The following is a 22,390-nucleotide window of genomic DNA, read 5'->3' on the forward strand; positions in this document are numbered from 1 at the left end:
TGTCTCATTACAATGAACAAAATCTGCTGAATTGTTTCCATTCACATTTAGAACTTGCACATTTTATGCAAATCTACTATTTGCTGTTCATTGATACAGTTACATATTAAGGTAACATTAACAATCAAGAGAGTCAATATGAACGGTTGCTAAATGTGCTTTGCTAAAGATGAACGGGTGTCAAACTCAATTCCTGGAGGGCCGGAGCCCTACAGAGTTTAGATGCAACCCTAATTAAACACACCTGATTCAACTAATCATGTCCTTCAGGCTTATTTGAAAACTACTTGGTATGTGTTGGAGCAGGGTTGGAACTAAACTCTGCAGGGTTCCAGCCCTCCAGGAATTGAGTTTGACACCCCTTTATGGGATAGTTGCTAAATGGGCAGAGAACAGTATGACCTCAGAAAAGTTTTTGATGCAGAAATGCTGCCAGCAGCTGTAGTGGACACCACCCATCATTAAAGACTCTACATTCTTCTCTATCACTTATTGGTCTATCACTCTTGGCGCCAGTTAGACACAATACATGTATGCTTTCAGATGAGCATCCCATCTCTGATCATGTTAAAATTGTTCCTCAAACATCTTGGTTAGGTTTTTGTTTGAAAGCCCAAACCATACAGTTTGTATTAAACCTGTGCAAATGGTTCACGCAGAAAATGCTTAAAGTACAGAGTTCACTCATACTTTGTTTAGTATTGTCAGTCTTGGATATGCTGTCTATTTTTGTTTTTGTAAAAGTAATACCAGTGCCCCAGCCTACGACTAAAATAGTAGCAAATGCAACCAAAGAAATAAAAAATAATTGCAACAATTTTAAAAGTTTAAAATCTTATATTGACTTGGCATTGTCCACACTAACCGTTTCTCTTTAAAAACGATCTCCTTCCATCCACCTACATTCAAAGCAAAACAAGGGGAGGACCTAAAATAAATCATATGGGCTCTCAAATTACTGTAAAGACATTTTATAGAAAATAAGCCATTCTAAACAGATGATTTACAAACAAGATACTACTTTATTATCACTTTGCTGCAAATAACATTACACATCAAATAAACATTTGAACCTGTGCATAAGCATAGTGTGTGTACAGTATGTGTATCAGCGCATGGGAACGTGTTGCTATGTAAAGCTCAAATGGTCTTTTGTCTGAGGGTGCGTCTTTGGCTTCGGGGTTGAGGGCGTGAGCATGTTGTCACATCTGTAGGTTGTCAGTGGCAGCTGAAATGATGAAATCACAGATCCCGTCCATCCATGATGTAGGTCTCAGAGGTGGCACGCCAGCACAGTAATCTCAATGTGACTGATGTAAGACTTTCATTAGTCTGAAGCATTGGTGAACTTGGGGTAAGAACTGAGCCATTGGGGTAGATCCCACACTTAAGGGAGAGAAGATTCGGCCGGATGAAACAATGCCAGTTTTCCATCAAGTGTTCCAGTCAACAGCTGTGAAAAACAAAAAAAAAAGACTTCACTCATGAAACATCCTGTCACTGCGTGAATAAGTTCATGATAAAACTGTCCATTCTAACTATGAGGTCTTAAATGATTCAAGTGAACTTAAGTGCTTGTTTGCAGTTATTAATTCCAAAAGTGCCTTTAATGATCAATGGCATAGTTCAGGCAATTTCGTAATCCAATATAATCGCAAGCCACAGACCAAACAGAAACATTACATTTCATAACAACACATCTGCCATCCTAATGATGGGGTAAAAGGATTGATGGTTTTCATTTATTTATATTTGCCAATAAAAATGTTCTGAAACTTTTATATGTCCTGCACTTTGAATTGTGCTCTCCTGAAGACAATTAGCCCTTTAGTTATGAAACCCCTATTTAATCAGAAGTTTGTTTACTGGAATCAAACCAAATCTGCATTTTTATGTTTTGACAGACACAAATCAGAAGCAAAACTTCAGAAGTGTGTTGTGACACACAGTCCCGGAGGATGAAGGGTCTAACCACCACAAGGTGCCTGGAGGGCTTAGAAGAACGATCTCATCGCTTTGTTATAGGAGGGAGATTGTCCAGTCAGATTTTACAGAGTGACATGAAATGGTCTTGGCAGCGGTCTGGAGTGGGTTCTGAACAGAGAATGTCACATACATGGCTTTACAGACACAGTAAAATCTTTTGAAAGGCAAAATAAATGTGTCTCTGCATGGGCTTATATTATCTGGTATGAAAGAAAGAAAGGATTTATTTTAAGGTCCAATTCTCACTATTAACTAACTATTAATAATGACCTTTGCCTTAACAAACTCCTAATTTGATGATTATTAATACTTAGTAAGGTAGTTGTTAAATGTAGATATGGGGACAAGTTAACGAATCTAAAATATGGATAATATGTGCTTTATAAGTATTAATAAACAGCCAATATGCTATATGCATACTAGTTAACATTGAGACTTGGTACTTGAAATACAGTGCTTAGTACAAAATCTTATTGTTGCTTATTTTATAAAGATATTTTAATATTTCAGTGAAAAATATTAGAGTTGGATCAGATTCATTTTGTTGTTTGGAAGAATGCAGAAAGAAGTTTCCATTATAAAATCTACATAACAAATAATGAGTTATTAGGGAAGAATTCCCTTTCCCATGTATCCAGATTCTTTTCATTGAATATTTCAACCACAGGAGTATACTTCAGCCTAAATTGTTTTACAAGCAACTTGACGATAAATCAGAATGCAAAATATCGTACTTTTTGATGCAGGTTTCATAACCTGATTTACTGCAAGGTTCACTGGCTGAAGGCTAAGGAAGGAAGAAACACAAATCAAGACTTCAAAATGAAAGCTGAACGATAAATAAATTGTAGACATGTTTACATGTTTGCTTTTAGCTCATAGGGGAATCGTTTAATATAGTTAGAATAGCCTCTTTAGGATATAAAGCTTTGAGTCAGGCTATGTTTGCAGTGACCCAAGAAATCTGGGAATCGAGGGCCAGATACAATACGCTACCAACAAATATTAAAAGTATAGGCCTAAAGCATTCATTTTAGAAAACAGTAGTGCCTTAGATACTGGAAATTAAAATAGATGCAAATAAAAGAAAGGAACAATTAAAAAAAAAATCAAACATACAGTGGTGTTCAAAAGTCTTTTTTACTTGCATTAAAAAATTCTGTATTTTCAGCAAAATTCTATTACATCTCAGATTACCCTGAAGTCACAGAGAAATTTCAATAAGGCACCTTGAAGCTGTGAAGACTCAATTACTCAGTTTAATTGCTCAGTTGATCTAAACCTGTCTTTAAAAAAAGTGATTAGAATTATTAGAACATATAAAATGAAATATAACCTTCTTCTGCCAAATAGCGGCCTGGCATAACCATCTGAATTACTTTGAATGATCTGCTCTAAGGAATAAAGCCAGCTGCCTCAGAGTTGGTGTCAGTATACAGAGGGGTTTCTCCAAAAAATTTGTAGACTTTCAGAGGGAAAAGCTGAGAGCAGAGATAAAAGCAAACTGACAGTGCCACTGCCCAAAGCCACAAGAGTTATACAAGCAGGAAAATATGCCATCCTGCTGGGCTCACACTCTTATTTTACCATGGATATTAGCTTCTTTGGCAAAACTGGGTGAGATAATTTATTTAGTATGCTTGACCATTCACTAATTCTACACAATTCACAACTGGAAATCATGTTGCACTTTGTATCCAAAGACTTTTAAAAAAGCACTCCAAAGCTGTCAAGAATAGCAAATTTTTTAGACACAGTCAAATGCAAACTCAGGACAAAGCTCTTTAGGTCAGCTCACTATCACTGTACTCACATGAATCAATTATTTAAAAGTAGCTTTACATATCTTTATCACTTGCATGTTCATATATTGAATATTCGGATTTGATAATGGTTTAAAGGGGTCATATGATGTTGCTAAAAAGAACATTATTTTGAGTATTTGCTGTAATGCGATGTGTTTATACGATTTAAGGTTCAAAAAACACATTATATTCTCATATATCCTCATCCTCCATAAAATGCATTGCACACATCTGAATATTTGGGTTGAACTGTTCTGGAACAGTGTTGTAAATACAACTTAACCACTGATTTCTAGTTGTGTCCTATTTTGGAAGGCCAAACAAAATAGTTTTACTTTCACAATGAAACACACAGCATCTCCACGACACGGCAGGGGCGGCATGAACATTTGGTGGCGTTATGCAAATCTTTCCACATCGTGACGTAGGACGTGTGTTAGAACGAGCCATTTTAGGAGGTTCTGGTTGACTCCTAAATTTTATAAAGAATAACTCTTTGGATTTGAGACTTTAGCCTTTGCAACTTTACAGATCTTCTTTACAAACAGCTTGTAACATTCCAAAGAGAAAGGAAAAAATTTTAATTGCATCATATGACCCCTTTAATACAATAATGAAACTGTAGTGCCCAGCAATTGATATTATTTTAATAAATTTAGCAGTCTTCCTCATAGAAAACATAAAAATCAATTTATAGACTCTAGATATCACAGTAGATATCACAGTGTCTATAATTTTGAGAAAAAAAGTGAATTCCTGCCAAAGAACTATCTTACGCTCATCAATGCTGCATTTTAATTGCTAAAAAAATAGAGTAAAACAGTAAAATATAATTACAATGTAAAATAACTGATTTCTTTTTTAACATATTTCAAAATGTAATTATTCCTGTGATGGCAAAGCTAAATTTTCAGTGTCACGTGATCCTTCAGAAATCTTTCTAAAATGCTGATTAACTCCTCAAGAAATATTTCTTAGAAATGTTGAAAACTATGGAAGACTGAGAGTGCCAATTAAAAATAAAATGAAGAATTTATTGATTTAATAATTCAAACATAAAAATGTATATAAATAAATCACTTTTTTTAAATGGACAAATTAATAGACATATTAAAAGATGTTTAATTTGTGTTTTTAAATGTAGTTAAATTAAGCAATAAAATTGTTTTTTATGTATAGACAAATTTAAAACAGTTTATTTAATTCATGTTTTAAAACGTGGATTAATAAAACAGTAACAAGTACATTAATACATCTTTTTAAATGCACATTTTAAATCACTTTTTAAAAATGCATTTGGCAAACACTTTTCTATATATATAAACAGGGAAACTAAGGAGCAAATGAGATGATTAATCAACACAGGTAACTAATAATAACATTTGTAAACGTAACAACATTTTAAAATAACAATATCATCATTAATCAAACAAAATTTCACAAAAGAAAGTGACAAATTTCGAAATTTGACCTGCACTGATTTTTGCATGCATGTTCCTACGCCGATAGGGTGCTAGCAACTCTTCTGGAGAACCTGCACAGAAGACATCTGTTAATGTCACAGAAAGGTCACACCTCTGCACTAACTTCCACAGGAATATCTCAGACTTGGCTTATTGGTAGTGTCTGAATGGAAAGTCTCTCTCACTCTCTTTCAAGTTAGGTGGTCAAGCTGTGAGCACTTGAAGGAGAAATCAAGGCCAACTCAAAGGGATTATACTAAATTATCAGAATAATACATAGTTGTGCTATTGGGACACCAATGAGTCACACGCCGATATCTTCATGTGTGCAAACCACTGTTTAAAAGACTTCATTTTTCTTACCTTCTTCATCTGCCAGCAATTACTCATCCTTAAATGTTCTAATAACACAAAAAGCCAGTGTTTTGAAAAGAAGAACTTAACTTGAATAATTGAATTAAATAGGACCATTTATAATAGGAACTTCTGTAAGTGGCTGAATAACAAGCAAAAGTAGGTTACAGAGGCTGACCACGATATATTCCTGTGTTATTATATGAATAACAGGTCTAACTTAAACACAAAAAGCTGCTTTTGACATCACATAGCTTAACATTACAAAAGTGAGTGAGATGGAAAATTGAATTAGCAGAGGAAAAACCTATGCTAGGAGAATCTTACACCTGAAATACATTAAAATGGGGAATGTCCTGGAATGAGCATGACATATATACTTTGGCAGAGACCACTGAAGCATTAAAGACAGCAACTGCAGTGCAAAGTGGGATGATGAACTCATTTTAATTACTATAAAGTGGCCGATGCAAAAGGCTAACTGTTAAATCTAAATACAAATATAATATACATATAAATAATATAAACATACATTTTGCTTAATCTAAGAAGCCAAAAATATTTTTTGTGAAAGGTTAAAAGGATGACTTATAAGATTCTGTATTATTTTATGCAAAATGGCTTCCACTGCACTAAATGTCTCTTCAAACTTATGACCAAAAAGCAGCCAAGAGATACAACTACAGCTGTTTATGCAATAAAATCCAGGGTCTGTCTAAGGATATAACTCTTTCTCATCACACATAGCTTCCCAAATCCATGTGCTACAACTTAAAGACAAATAGAGCTGAATGTGCAGAAATAATATACAGTGGCCTCAAAAAGTATTTGGAAATTCAAGTCACAAAAAATGTCTGAATGCCTGTGTATTATATACAAAACATCAAAGCAAGTGGCATCTGCAACCGAATATTGCTCAGCAAGGTTTCAAACTATTTCTGAGCCATCTGAATTACTTTTATAGTTTACTCACCAAGGCTTACTTAATTAAAAATACAGTAAAACAGTATTTTTAAACACTGTAACAATTTAAAATAACTGTTTCTATTTTAAAAGATTTAAAAATGCAGTTTATTCCTGTGATGGCAAAGCTGAATTTTCAGCATAAATTGCACAGTGTCACATGATCATTAAAAAATCATTCTAATTCGATTTAGTGATTAAGAATTTTTTTTTTTATCATTAGTATTACGAAGTTGTGCCATGTTTCATTTAATCATTTTAAAAGATTCTTTGATGAAAACAGCATTATTAATCGTATCATAAGTGATGTAGTTGACAAGTAAAAAAATGTCCAAATACTATTTGTCTTAACTTCTTTTATTCAAAACGTAGCAATCCTGATTAATATTTTGCTTGTAAAGTGCACCTGCCGTATGATATTCAGATATTATGTGTGACTTTGGTGTCCAAATATTGTTTGGGGCCACTGTATGTTTTAAAGAGGAGAGAAAATAAATGTACGTAGAGTTGCCATTAAAACTATTTAAAAGAAACTTTAGCACACTTCACTGTTTGTGTGAGTAAAAACTCATTACATTTCAAGTTGGAACTGGATATCAAATTGGATATCTAACTGCATTCCTCCTAATAAAGTGTCCACTATACGTCCGAATTAAATGAGACCTGTGAGCGAATGCATGCTGACTTATGAACTGAGCTTTTAAACTCCACAGATCTCTGTATCTGAGCCAGTACAACAGCGACCACTAAGACTTTCCACTTCCAGTCTTGGAAATCTGAATGAATAAGAGCTTGGAACAGGACAAAGAAAAAGATCAAAACAGTGCATGCAATTCTCAAGGCCATGTGCATATCAATACCAGCTCAAAACATAAGGATCAATTCATACTGGAGAATTTAAGACATAATATGGGACTGGCTGTGATTACACCTATCAAAAGGAATGAACACTGAACCACTTTCTGGATAAGAGACCTTCAAAAATGAAGACACCCAAAGATGCATGTTTATATTTCCCCCCAACACATAGGAACATGGCATATTTTTGGTCTCATAGTTGGGATATAAGCTTAAAAAATAATGCAAAAGCACCATAAAAGTCTCATAAAATCTTCTGAAGCCAACCAATAGCTTGTGTGAGACAAATCTGGACCTAGTTACTGATAATATTGCCCTTCAGAGCTGTTAACCTCTGTCAACTGGATCAACTAAGTCACTGAAAAGATTCTACTTGAAAGAATCTTTCATTCATGTATTGGACTGTACTTCTCTTGCTAGAGCTCAGTGAATAATGAGTTTTTAATTTTGGTTTTGTTCTTCATGTAAACCTGTTGTATGTCTTCAGAAGACTACTTTAATTTTTGTTGCAGCTGCAAACTTTTTAAAGCTTAAAAGCCTCGGTCCCTATTCATTTCTGTTGCATGGAAATGAGGATGAAAAATAGTGTTTAAATCATCTGTTTTAGAAGAAGAAGAAAATCACACTGTTTTGGAACAATATTAGGGGGACAAAGTTCTGGATGACTTATTCCTTTAAGTGATAAATTTGGAGTTGTGTCTGGAGACTTCTACCAGAGGACACTTAATTTCCTTTTCGAGAGCAGACAGGCTGCACTTGAACATTTGCTGTGTGTGCTTGAATAATAAAAGAGCACTACCAAAGCAAAACAAGCCATTTATGGTCCACATAATGATCTGATCAGCCAATGAATTGAACAGCCAAAGCCAAGATCTGACATCCAGACTCAAACAACAAAACAGCTTAGAAGCTGACCTGGTTAGGCTAGAGATTATGACAATATAGACATGTGCCACAGGTACATCCTTCTCTATATGGATATTATATTCAAATAAACAACCATCAAAAGCACTGCATTTATTTTTCAGGTCAAGGACCCCTTTAGTGGATGGAGAGCAGGGCCCCTGGGACATATGAACAGTTCAGCCATTAAATTATTTGCATTCCAATTGGTTCATTCAGTTCAATATTCCAAGCCAATCAGATTCACTTTATTACTCATTGCCATTTACTTATATAACCAAGATTTTTTAAATGAATGCTATGTCTGTGTGCTATGCGTGTCCTCATCTTAGCCCACCGCCTTCCCAGCACCACCTGCCCGGATCTGCTATGGGGATCATCCTCTCTCTAGCAGCAGCAAGTTTCTTTTTCATTTTATGATCTGAGCATTTAGCAATAGCAAGTCTACTTGCTTTCCATTAAAGGGTAAGTTCACCCAAAAATAAATAATTGTCCATCTTCTACTCACCCTCGAAGCATCCTAGGTGTATGTGACTTTCTTCTTTCAGAATAATCCAATTCGGAGTTATATTATTTTGCTACAGGGGGCCTTTATTCACCCCCCCCCCCCCGTGCCGTGTGAGGGATGTTTTATTACATATGTGTGCACTTTATTTCACGTCTTCTGAACAATTGAAAACAAACACCCGCTCACCCCCATTGAAAGCCTTGGAAGACCAAGGACAATTTTTGTTATATAAGTCACACACACCTAGGATGCTTCGAGGGTGAGTAGAAGATGGACGGATTTTCTGCTTAAGTGTTTTTTTTCTTCGTGTGAAAACAACAAATTTCTATGTAACATTATTAATGTATTTATTGTCTCTTTGATCAATTTACTACTGTACAACACTGGCTGAATAAAAGCATTAATTTCTTTAAAAAAGGTCACTGACTCCAAATGTTTGGGGAGTATAATTTTTTTTTCTAAACAACTGATAAAAATTAGTTCAAATAATTGGTGGATGCTCTGCAGAACCACTGTGGACCCCTGACTTAAAAAAGCAAGCTTTAATAATGCCCAACTTTATCAACCTTTTCCTGACATAAAAATGGGCACCCCCATTTGTAAATTCTATGGGTCTAGCTTCCGGTCTCATTTGCATCCAGCTATTTTTAGCTGTACAAAACATTTCTTTTACTGTTTGATATTGACAATTGATGTGTCCTATCATACTATTTGAATCTGTTATCTAAGAACACACTGGTTTGTACTGCAAACAGTTTTACCGTTAACTGCACGTTGTTATGCTCCTCGTTATTTCCCTATAGCGTCTAATGAAACGGAAGTCTCACCCATAGGCTTACTTCCACGTTGAGGAAAAAGGTAGAAACCAGCAAACTTCACACAGCCAAATGGACATACTTTGTAAAATATGGTGTTGAGCACCTAATGCAGAGCAGGTGCATGACATTCTGTTTTGTCAGGGCTAATACATAACCATCACACTAGAGTCTGTACTTCAGTATGGAAAGGTTTTTCAGGGCCATCTCCGCTAAATATGATACTGCATCTGTTTCTGGCCTCTGACAAGTAGTTCTTTCAAAAGCTCATGCTGATCATTTGAAGTGCTACATCCTGACCTCCTACACTCTCCAACTTTTAAACATATGCACCAATGGATCATTCAGAGCTTGCGCTGTCAAAGCCTGTAATTCAGTTTTATATTTTCATGTATGTGTTTACATGAAAGTGAGATAAATCATTTGGGGATCTCTGAAAGATGACATGATGTGGCTTTGTACAAGACTCGCAGTCGTATTTACAATACAGATTCCCCAGAAAGATGTGATTGGTGTGACCAGTTAATGTCATCTTTACCACCACAATGTTTGTAAATCATTCACAGGGTTTTCAATCGTTTATCCAGAACCCTTTCAGCCTGATGTGTGATTACACATTGTGTCACACTGTGTCACACACAGACTGCATAAAAAAGTTCTCATTTTTCCCAAAGACAAATTTTGACCTAGATTTGGACTTGATTTTCTATTCTCATTATCTTTCTCTGACTATAATCCTTGTTTTAATGATTTTTCCAGGACAATATGCTGTAGGGAATAGTGCAACTATAATAAAAACAGGCTTTTAAATCATTTACAATAAATCTTCTCATACATCTTATTCAAAACCATAAAGGGGCCATGTACAAATATTATCTGTTTTTTTGTTTGCGGGGGGAAAATCTGAAAGAATAACTCAATGCCTTCAGCCGTCTGGAATGTCTTCCATAAAAAGCCACTGGATCTACAGTCAGGTGTTTGCAATGACCCTTAAAAACAATAAAATAACTCTTGACATTGAATTAAACATTACAGATCTTATCCACAAAGCAAATAAATGATAGTTAGCGTGGTGAAAAATGATTTTTTCATTCAATGTTGATATTGTCTTTAACAGAAAAAAGAAAGTCATAAAGCTTTGGAATTTCTATTCCTTTAAAGTCAGCATCATGTCTTGAACATAATGTACTGTAGCTTCACAGGAAAGCCTGTTTGTTATTCTGTTCTGACAACTGCTCATCTCTCAAAGATTCCCCATTGCTTATTCATAAACAGAACGTAGCAGAGATGAGCACACACTTTTTCCGCTCTGATAAGGAATGCTCTGGATCTGACAGATATTGAGTTATGGCGCAGAGATACTGGAACAACAACTAGTGCTTGGAATCCAAAAGGTGTCTGTCTGAGTCCAAGATGCTTTGGGAAGTTATGACATGGACAGATAAAGGGTTGAAGTTATACAAATGATTAAGAAGTGCTAAAGGCGCTGAGCAAAGGCAGAGGGGTCATGAGGTCAAGAAATAAGAGAGCCAGAGTGAAGGCGATAGGCTATTTTAAAGCCTTGTTCTAAAAAACACTGCTTGGAGACTGATTTAATGAAATAAAGCTTGAAAACAAAATAAAACTGTCTCTATTTACTTACATTTTTTACATTTTTTACATATTTACGCTGTTCAAAATCCAAATGCTGGTATTTTTTTCTATGTAACACTAAAATTATTTTTTGAAGAATCTTCACATATAATTTTTTTATACAACAAAAGTAGTGATCAGGGACTTTGAAAGTCCCCCCAAAAAAGAGAGAAATATATATATATAAAGTAAGATGCAAGATGCTGTTCTACCAGACTTTCTATTCATAATAAGAAATGTTTCTTGAGCACCAAATCAGCACATTAGAATGATTTCTGAAGGATCATGTGATACTCTAGAGTAGCGTAATGACTGCTAACATAGCATAGAATATACTGTAAATTTGGAAAGACAGTATGATGACAGTATTTTCTTTTTGTTGTAAAAAAAATCATTCAAAACCACATTTACATGGCATTGCTATTAATAAAATATCAAACTAAGAGGCATTTTTTTAAATAAAGAGCATAAGTAAAAGTTTTCTAGACAAACAATTTCACAAATTAAAAAAGAAATATAAATTTGTCCATATTAGTGTGATGAACTACACCTGTGGTTATTTTGCTATAGGACAACTGTGAGAACTAACTTCATACAGTCACTAAAATCATCTTGGGAACTATAGCAAAAAAGCTTGAAAACATAAAAAAGTTTATGAAATACACTCTAGCACCATTTGTTTGCAGACACCATTGGTTTGCAATGCAGCGTAATTGTGGTTTAAATGTCCTCAAAATTATTTTGGGGTCACTGTTTCTCAGATTATTTTGAAGTCTCAATCTGAGATATCCAAGAGCAGGACACATTCAAATATGTACCTGTAAATGATGGTAAAGTATTTGATCTGATTGTTTAAATCACTAACATTTACCTGCCAAAGATGTCAAAACCCTGAGGTTTCAATGCACTGAAGCCCTTAATGGAAAGCACAAAAGTCTTTCAGAGGATCATTCGCCCAAGGGCCAGAGACAAGGCAAGACTTCAGACAGCTTCAGATCTTCTGTTGATATACTGGCCAGATGATAACTGAGCATCTATTCCCCATCAAGGAAGATCTCCCTCTCGATCACATCTCCCTCTCATGGCCCAGAGATTCAGAGATGTGAGCACACGCTGAGCTCACTCCAGAGTGCTTTATAAATCCCACACATTTGCAATGCATGAATCACACTTTCCCTCGCAAAATCGTCCTGTAGCACTAAACCAAAGAATACATTTTACAGCCCTGTAAATTACCACTCACCCCTCCCTGTGTTCTGCTGTCCAAGGTTACAGCACGTTCACATCCACCACTGATCTAAAACGGTTACAGTGAGACTGCTAATTTGTTGCCCAAAAATTAAAGTCCTGTCATGTTGTTCCAAACCTATATGACTTTCTGTTCTCATTTAAATTATAATGAATGGGTAATGCAATGAATTATCTAGGAATAAAGACTTAAATGTTTGTCACACAAACACACACACAAAAAAACAACAACAACTGAAAAATAGCATTATATGAGTCGTATGGCTTGCATTTTTTTTTAAACCTCAAAGTCTCAGCCACGACTTATTTTAATTAGATGGAAAAACTTTTTTTTTTGTACAACATGCACTCTAACAAATGTCTTTGTTTGATCCTCATGTTCGCATAACATTGTGACTTTAATATTCCACAAAAAAAGGGTCATACAACCTGCGGGTGAGTAAACAATGGCAGAATGGAAATTTTAGGGTAACCTATTATTTTAAATACTAATTGAAAGGGAAATTCATCCTGATTTCATGATTCAATTAACAGACATTGCAATGAACAAATTCCACGCCTTTTTATTTTCTGTAAAATGTTTCACCTGCATGTATGTCACAATACAGAAGAAAAGATCTGTCACTACAGTACTCACTGGACCCTTGAACCTACTGGACTCTTCAACCTTTAAAAAAGTTGCATTAAGGTCTTTTTAGAGCTCTCCTGTGCCTAAAATAACAACCTTAGCAGAGTACATATACTTGATTCACAGTCCTCCATACACCCAGGAACACAACACACAATATCTCCAACTTTACTCAAAGAATACCCCCCCCGCCCCCCCAAAAAAAATTTCTTCCTCCAAAACACACCTTTAGCACAGTTGGCTAAACCTTTCATGTGAACATGAGAATGAAACAAAGACATTTGTTGGAATGCACATGACTACCATTCAATATGAAGACTCTGTTTATTAAAATAGCAGTATGATGGCTATAACAGGCCAGTGTGAGTGATGTGTTGAGTTGTGTTGGAGAACAGGGTCCGAGATGAGGACACACACTGACCGAGCAAGGGGTATAGAGGCTCGTGCTGTGTCTCACAGCAATCTCCCGACACAAGCTTTGATTCGCTGCTTGAACCCCCCCCGTGGAACCTTTTTCTGTGGATTCATTTAACAGTGAAAGGAAGATAGGGTTCCTTCTAGGTCCCACAGCAAGGCAGTGGGACAAAACACACACTGTAAAACATATTCAGCTGCTCTCAATAAAATAGGCTGGAATAAAAGAATCCCATTCAGTAGTCAAAGAGATTATTATTTTCAATACCTTCATACCTTATGTTATTGTAATCTATGTCATATTTGAGATGGAAGGGAATCTATCTGTCATTTATACTCCTTGTGGTTAGAAGCAAAGCAAAATTCAAGACCACAAAACAAAAAAACAAAACAAAAAAACACATGGTTATAAAATGTACAGAGGCGCTCTGTTCCAAAATCCAGAGATCTGCATAGAGGTAGCATAACACAAAGGCTATTCCAAAAGATATCTGGTTTTGTTGGAGCCATATACTGTACATAGAACCATATAGAAAACACAATATATATAGAACCATTGTGTTCCGAGATTGAGTCCCAGCTCACAGATCTTTCCTGATTCCATCCACCCTATTTCTCCCACTTTGCTTCCTGTGATCATACTGTCTTATTGCAATAAAAGGCAAAAATGCAAAAAAAAAAAAAAAATTGTACAATTGTTCAACTTTTTTGAAATCCAGTTATTTCAGTTGGAATCCACATGACCAAGAATATTTCCCCATGCAGATTTTGCACTGGGTTAAAGTTTGTCACACAAATTTGCCACGTTGACCAAAAGAAAGCTGCTTTGTAGTCCACACTGCTGACAATAGGTGTTTTTTTGCCTAGAAAATGTTATTGACATTTTTCAGATGTTACCACACCTTTTTCTAATTAAGGCAGAACAGCATGTATCCTATGTTGGGAGGACAATCCCAAAAAGCATACACACACACACACACACACACACACACACACACACACACACACACACACACACACACACACACACACACACACACACACACACACACAAAGTCCAGCAGACAAGGCAAAAGAAGTGCAGAATATAAATTAAAATTAAAATTGTGTAATTAAAATTGATTCTTAATGTCAAACATAACTGAAATCAATGATGAATCAAATCTCTCATGCACTTTGTGTAAGACGCATACACGAAGAGGTTCTAAATTTTAGTTACTTATTTGATTCCATGATGGATGTTGACTTAGAAGGCTGGTGATATGATAGGTATTACGATACAGGGGTAGCGATACAATATATTGCGATACACTGCAATACTGTAAGGCGATATATTGGGATATTTCTTATTTTAGGAATAGGATATTTTTTTTGAAAAGCTGACATTAAGAAAACACCACCATATGCAAACCTAAGCAAAATATAAATAAATAAAAATTGTTTAACCAGAACACAATGGGATCTGCATTTGCAATAATCAGTCCCTGTAACATTCAACGTTGTTGAACCACTTTTTGTGCAGTATGAGTAAAAGGGGTGAAATTCAAGTGCCTGCAGGATTCTTTAGTTAATGTTTGTATACATTTATTTGATAAAAATACCATATATATTTTAAGACCCTGCTTAAAAGGTTCACAGTTAAAGTTTACAATTGTGACAATGTCATAACATTTTGATCTGAACAAAAAGTACATCTGCTTACAGTTTATTACAGACGCTAGGACACATTTCTCAATACTTAGGTCACTTTTGCAAAACTCTTCACACAGTGAGCACAACAGAAGTCTATTTGGGCTAAACTGAGGATCGATTATCATTGCTTTGGCACAAAATGCATTCAATGACTACATCTCTCAAATTTCATGTATTATTTTCTCACTCAGACACAACAACTGCCAAAAATCTTTGTACGTACAAGTCAATTTGCACATGCTTACATACTGTTTTCAAAACTGTTAAACTTATGTTCAAAACAATAACATAATACAAAACTGAATAAGACAGCAATTTGCTACATTTCTACAGTAATATTTGAATGAAATATATTTTAAATCTTAAAATTAAATGCTATAATAACAATTGGACAATTAGTAGATTAGCATTACTACTGTATCTGTATCAGTGGATGGTGTGTATACAATTTCTTCTATTTTGGAATTACTCAGTGCAAAAATAAATAAATAAACGACATAAAATATTGACAGATTCTGCATCATGTCTGATTCATTCCAGTAACATATATTGCAGTGAATTATAAACAGAGATGTGTCCTTGTTTTACACAAGAAAACATTGTATAATGCTACACGTTGTTAGTGTTTTTTAGGTCATTGTTTTGTGGGTGACAAACTGTGTCTGTCGGCTGTCAACCTTTGCTAGTGTTCTGGAAGAATGAGATGATTTGAGACCTGAATAAAGTGTTTTGGTAGTTGTAGTGCATTTGAATGTGAAATGAACTGCTTTGCCAAGCTGAAAGTTGGTTAGGAGAACTGTGTGAAGAGTTTTGCAAAAGTGACCTAAGTATTGAGAAATGTGTCCTAGCATCTGTAAAAAAAAAAACTGTAATATAAATGAAAAATAAAGTTCTTGCAGGATTCCTATAAAAAAATAAAATACAGATGTTGAACATCCTCAGAACCTTTTCACTTAGATTTCACAGGTTTTCAGTTTGTATTTATGTTCCGCGTGGAATTACAGAGACCGTGACACAAACGCTTCCCCATCTGCATAAAACACCCCATCACGCGAGAAAGCTGCAGCCGTGCTGCGACCCTACGGCCTGCCAATTCTCTCATCCTCCATTACTGGCAGCGAACTAGTGGCATGCCTTAATGCTAGTATTTCCTGTCACTGCTTAAGTTCAGGGATGAAAACTGCCATTTAGCGGTCTGGATATAAACTCAAAACGAAACAACTGCCATGAATCTTGTATTACAGTTTTTTTCAATTGTTTAAACGCAATTTTGAAAACAGTTCTTTTTGTCAAAATATAATCACAATTATCCAAACACCACAATCAATTAGCAAAATTCCTAGATTGTTTGCAAAATGACACACTTCAGTCAAAACATACACACTTCAGTCAAAACATATACACATATTTGTGAAAATGCTATTTGTTTTCATTTAACCAACACAGTCATCAATGATCATACACTATTGCAGCCAGTTTCACACTGCTGTGATAAATAAAAAACACATTTGTAAAAAAGAAAAAAATAGATTTTTGGCCAGACATTCTTACTGTATGTAAGAGATAATTTAGGTGACAAAAAATAGTGAGAAACTCACATTATTCATGATTTGTTTTAAGATATAAGGAGAATGTAGACAAATACTGTAGGCCTACTATAACCTTACCAAGCACTGCACAACACTTGATGCTGCAGACTGAATATTTCAAGTATTTATTTCAATACTTACAGTATTTCTTACCATAATTAGTTACAGTAATCAACCAACAATGATATCAATTACTGTAAACAAATAAAATCTATAGACAAATAAAAAGTACTGCATGAATTACAGTACATACACTTTGACTCTGAAGAAAAGTAAAGTAAACAGAAATGAAAGAAAACTACTGTAAAAGCAACAAGAATACTGTAACTATCCGTCTCTCCGTCTGGCTGGATCAGGCCATAAGATTTCTTCCACAATCACAGGCTATGTCTTCATTGGCAAGGCACCGTTGGAAGAATCGCCTTGTGTGACGAATCCACCCCTGCACTGAAGCTGCTTCAATAAGATCACATGCCTGTTCCATGGCCTGAATGAGGGGCAAACGGTCATATACCTTCCACCGCCACGCTGAAAAAAATTCTTCTATAGGATTCAGGAAGTGGGAGTATGGGGGAAGGTATAAAACTTCAAAATCAGGGTGATCATGGAACCAGTTCTGGACCAGAGCAGCCCGATGAAATGAGACATTGTCCCAAACGACAATGTAGCGCATCTGGTCCACTTGGTGTAATGCTGTGACAATCTCATGCAATCGGTCAAGAAATGCAAGTATCAGATTTGCATTATAGGGTCCCAGATTTGCATGGTGGTGGAGGACCCCATTTTATCCAATTCGTTCATTAGTGTGGTAATTGGCAATCCGCTGCTTTGTAATTACAAGGAAGTAACCTCACAATCCTTATCTGTGTCTAAGGTGTGAAAATGTGTGTAGAGTTTTACAAATCACTGTGTGTAATGTTTTGCAAAAAGGGTGAAGCAGACATTGTGTCTAATGTTGTGCAAATCTGTGGAGGTGTTTTGCTCATTGGAGTAAAATTTTGCTAATTGTGTGGAAATTTTAATTTTAGTGTGTAAACAATCGTAAAAAACTGTATTATAATTTTTTTTCCATCCGCTCGAAGCTGCTTCTATGTACAACAGTGAGCGCAAGCTAGATTAAATTGTTACATTTTAAATATGGTTATTTTTCTTAGAAAACTACACCAATTCGCTACAGGAGGACTTTGTTGACCCCCTGGAGCTGTGTGAGACACTTTTTACTAAGGATGGGCGGTTTTTATTTCACTTCTTTTGGACTGATACACTGCAACACCCGTTGAGTGCCATTAAACAGCTTGAAAGATCAAAGACCATTTTTAATATAACTCAGACTGGATTTGTCTGAAAGAAGTAAGTCATATACACCTAGGATGACTTGAGGGTGAGTAATTTATGGGCTCATTTTTATTTTTGGGTGAACTAACCCTTTAACTAAACTGCTTGCCTAAATACATATTCACACACTTTGTAAAATCACATGAACTTTCACACAATGTCTTTAGCTTCAGTATTTGAGAGACTTCTTTCAAATACATAAAAAAATAAAAAAATTAAAACGAAATAAAATTAACAATCCAAACCTTCCAATGGTGGCGTAATAGTACTTTAACAAGGATTTACAGCATATCACTTACAGCATTATCAAAATAAACGAAAAGTTTAATAATTACATAGATGATGTGCAGTTACACAAAATCTACAGTAACTGTCATTAACACAGATAAACGCAGGAGATGTATCTCAGCAGACTGGTCGGCTACCTCCATATGTTTCTTATTCAGGCCTCTCAGGAAATACACTGAGAGTGCTCTGTAGAAGACACAAGTCTTGGTGCCAGAAAGGAGCCAGAGATCGCTAACAGGTTTTTGCAACATCCAATTATGTGTATATTTAAGGCTTTTAGCAGATGGCCTTATCTAAAACAACTTACAAATCAACTTCAGCTTTCTTTAGCATTACATGCAAAACTGAATGTTCAACAGATAGAAGGCCCGTGATATCTGCCAACACTGCATCCAAATAAGATGCAACAATCATTTAAAGCTCTTTCCTGATCAGGTTTTTGTCCTAATCGGCTACCAACAACATTTAATCAATTTTTCTTAACCATGTTGTTCCAAAATGTATATTAATTTCTTTCTTCCATGGAACACAAAATAACATATTTTGAAAAGGTTTTTTGTCCTTTCCATACAGATTTGACTTTCATTGTACATAATTTTGACATAATTAAATCTTTTTTTTTTTTTTTTGCTTTTACTTACCAAAGAAGAAATTCACAACGATGGTGCGTAAATGATGACAGAATTTTTATTTTGGGGTAAACTATCTTCTTAAATGGCTTCTGATATGTAATGGCAACACAGATGGTTAAAAGTTTAGGAAAATAGCACAACTTGCCACGTTTTCCAGGTCCTCTCTGGTAGATGTGGTCAAAATCCATCACTTTTTGTTGAACATACTTGTATTTGTTGTTTAAGGCTTAAACATAATGTGGCTTGGAATTAATGCAATGGGGTAATGATAGAGTTCCTTTTTCTGTGATTGTCTTGTGGAATATAAAATGCATCAACTAATTCATCTGGCTTAACGAAGTCTCAAGACAGTCACAAATAACAGCATAGTAGCACACTACTGTTGTCGCCATTCAGCTTCCAAGAAACACACTGGAAAGCAGGTGTTGTTGCGGAGATCTTCACAAAACTGTCCTGCTATACCCAATGCCAGCGATTAATAACAGCTATCAACATGCACATATTATTCCAGTGACTTGAGCAAAGACTAAACACACATACACAAACAGAGCAGAGATGGCAGTCCTCCCTCATTCATGGAGCAAATGGCGACACCTATGGAAAAGTAATTGTTCAAAAAGACTAAAAATATTTAGTTCAAAATTGGGATTGGGCTTAAGATGCATGAACTCCACAAGTTTGTGTAAAATCTGATCATCATGTTCTCCAGTATGATGTAAGAATAAACCAAAGAGCCTCTTGTGCTTCAGTGGAAGCAAGGACATCTGAACATCTGTATAAAAACATTCACATAATCAATTTTACTTGAAACTAATCAAGTTGTGTTCAATTGACCTAGAAATAGGGCCAAATCTTCTCTGTGAAAGCCAAAATCTAGGTCACTCATGAGTGTTCGCATGAGACAAATTCCACTATCGCAAGTAATTTTTCATGAAATTGTTGAGTAACATCCACAGTTTTTTTTTCAGGGTAATTGGGACAAAAGTTCTCTGAAAGATACTTTTCTTCTTAGAGCTTTTTTAACAACAGAACATCATGAAAGTATGGATATCCCACTGTTTTCCTCATATGAGCGAATTGTTTTGACAATTCTGGCAAAAGACACAAGACATGGAGAAGCTCAGCAGTAAATGTGATGCAGCTGCTGGATATGATAAGACATACTCAGAGAGGGAGAACTAAAGAGGTTAACGGAAAAAAGTGGTCCAGCGAAAAAGAGATGATTGTAGGTTCCTCTCAAACTTCCCCTCTAGATAGTATTTGTGGTTTAAATTTTATGCACATTTTAATGCAGTCTTCCCAACCTGTCATCTATCTATCTATCTATCTATCTATCTATCTATCTATCTATCTATCTATCTATCTATCTATCTATCTATCTATCTATCTATCTATCTATCTATCTATCTATCTATCTATCTATCTATCTATCTATCTATCTATCTATCTGTCTGTCTGTCTCTCTGTCTGTCTCTCTGTCTGTCTCTCTGTCTGTCTCTGCCTGCGTGTCTGTCTATCTATTTATCTGTCTATCTACTTATCTTCAAATCAAGGCTTTGCAAAGTATTTTCTAGACAAACTTTGTAATTACATTTGGTGCAGAAATTATACATTTAACCTTATGCTTTGGAGCTAGAATACTGTTTATATTTGACACTGTATTTACAGATTCAACTCCATTAAGAGATAAAAGAAAGAAAAACCTCAGTTTTTACCTGTAATGTGAGAAATGCGGTATTCAGCAGTCCTGACTGTTGGTTTATTACCACTGTCAATACACAGGCTCACACTGGGCCAGAACAGGATTAGCTTATTACAGTTTTTCTCAGTCCCTTTGGAACATTTCTCGAATCAAACTCACAATTTGCCAAACAGTAACTGCATTTCTCAAAACAACTCGTACAAATAGCAAAACACCATGGATTACCTGCAAAAGCCAGTCTCCTGCTCAAAATCCTTAGTTAATCGCTCAAAAATAAATATCTGTGTCAATGAACATGTCAGTGCCATCGATTGACAAGTCCTTGTGTCATAGTTTACGGATAAGACAGTCAAATTGCTTAGTCATGTTGTCAATATAACAGTGTACTCTAGAGGGATGTTATGATGTAAACTATGGCAACATTTTGGATGACAGTTACTGTATTGAACAGTATGCCATATGCTTACGTTTGCCATATATCAATTTCAAAAGTAGAAATGTACACATTACTGTATGTGGGATATTGATTGAAAGAGACTGGATAGAATTCCCAGTTACACTTATACTAGTGGTCTGTCCCAAAAAATTATAATACTGTAAAAAAAAAAACAATGTCACTGTGATATAGAAATGGAAAAATAAATATGGGCACAAAGATGAAAATAAGTCCATTTTCAGAATGTGTAACTCTTGTGTTGTCCAGTATAAGTAACTGAAGATTCATGAGATGAACCTTTGAGCTATTTCAGAGAAATGGTTTATCATTGGTTTATCATCTACATTCTCTTCATTAGTAAAGATTCACTTGCACAATTCATGCCAGATTGACAAAAAGTCTAATAATAATGTGTAAAAAAAGTCTGCTTGGCAGTTTATGACAACTAGATTAACCATTTTGCATTTAATGACTTATACGATGAACTAAAGACCCGATGTTTTGGGGGGTAAGACTATTGCACAGAAAACTATATAATAAATTTTGAGCAACATGACATTAGCAACTGATAATGTAGGAAACAACAGAGAATTGTACATAATCATTTGCATGGATGTACCAAAGCATTTGCAACTTGTTCAAAGAAATGAGAAACTGCTTTTTTGATGTGCACAAGTGACACAATGATGTGAGAATTGAACAGGTAGTTTTGAGAATTTCAATTCTGATCTGAGAAATGTACCAAAGTGACTGAGAAAAACTGTAACTATTCTGTACATTTTGTACTGTGCTTATAAAAATGTGGAGATACTATGAATTATTGGTCTTATGAATTCTATTACACCTTGTGTTTATCATGACACCGTAAAACACTCCAATAAAACAAGCAGAAGCTATTCACAATAAACACCGGGAGAGAATGAGCTGAAAGAAACAGAGACCAAGCTTACAGGAAGTTATAGCAGGAGATATATTACTGTAAATGTACTCACAGTATGGTCCTCTGAACCAGTAGCTATGAAGTGACCGCACAGGTGAGAAGACCGCAGTGCAGTGGTGATAGCAATTAACATGACTGTCATAGCGACGAACACATCTGACAGAGATGGACAGAAAGAGAGATTAGTCATGTTTTGTGA

General features: G+C 35.3%; 1 long non-coding RNA gene across 1 annotated transcript; it reads right to left on the reverse strand.

Annotated features, from left to right (window-relative positions):
• Positions 1–1,003: 1,003 nt before the first annotated feature.
• Positions 1,004–16,403, reverse strand: LOC132156509 (uncharacterized). Its single transcript, XR_009437448.1, has 2 exons — positions 16,278–16,403; positions 1,004–1,453 (listed from the first exon to the last, which is right to left on the reverse strand). It is a non-coding gene; the product is annotated as an uncharacterized LOC132156509 (long non-coding RNA).
• Positions 16,404–22,390: the final 5,987 nt, after the last annotated feature.

Source organism: Carassius carassius, chromosome 14 (genome assembly GCF_963082965.1).
Source record: "Carassius carassius chromosome 14, fCarCar2.1, whole genome shotgun sequence".
Taxonomy (NCBI): Eukaryota; Metazoa; Chordata; class Actinopteri; order Cypriniformes; family Cyprinidae; genus Carassius; species Carassius carassius.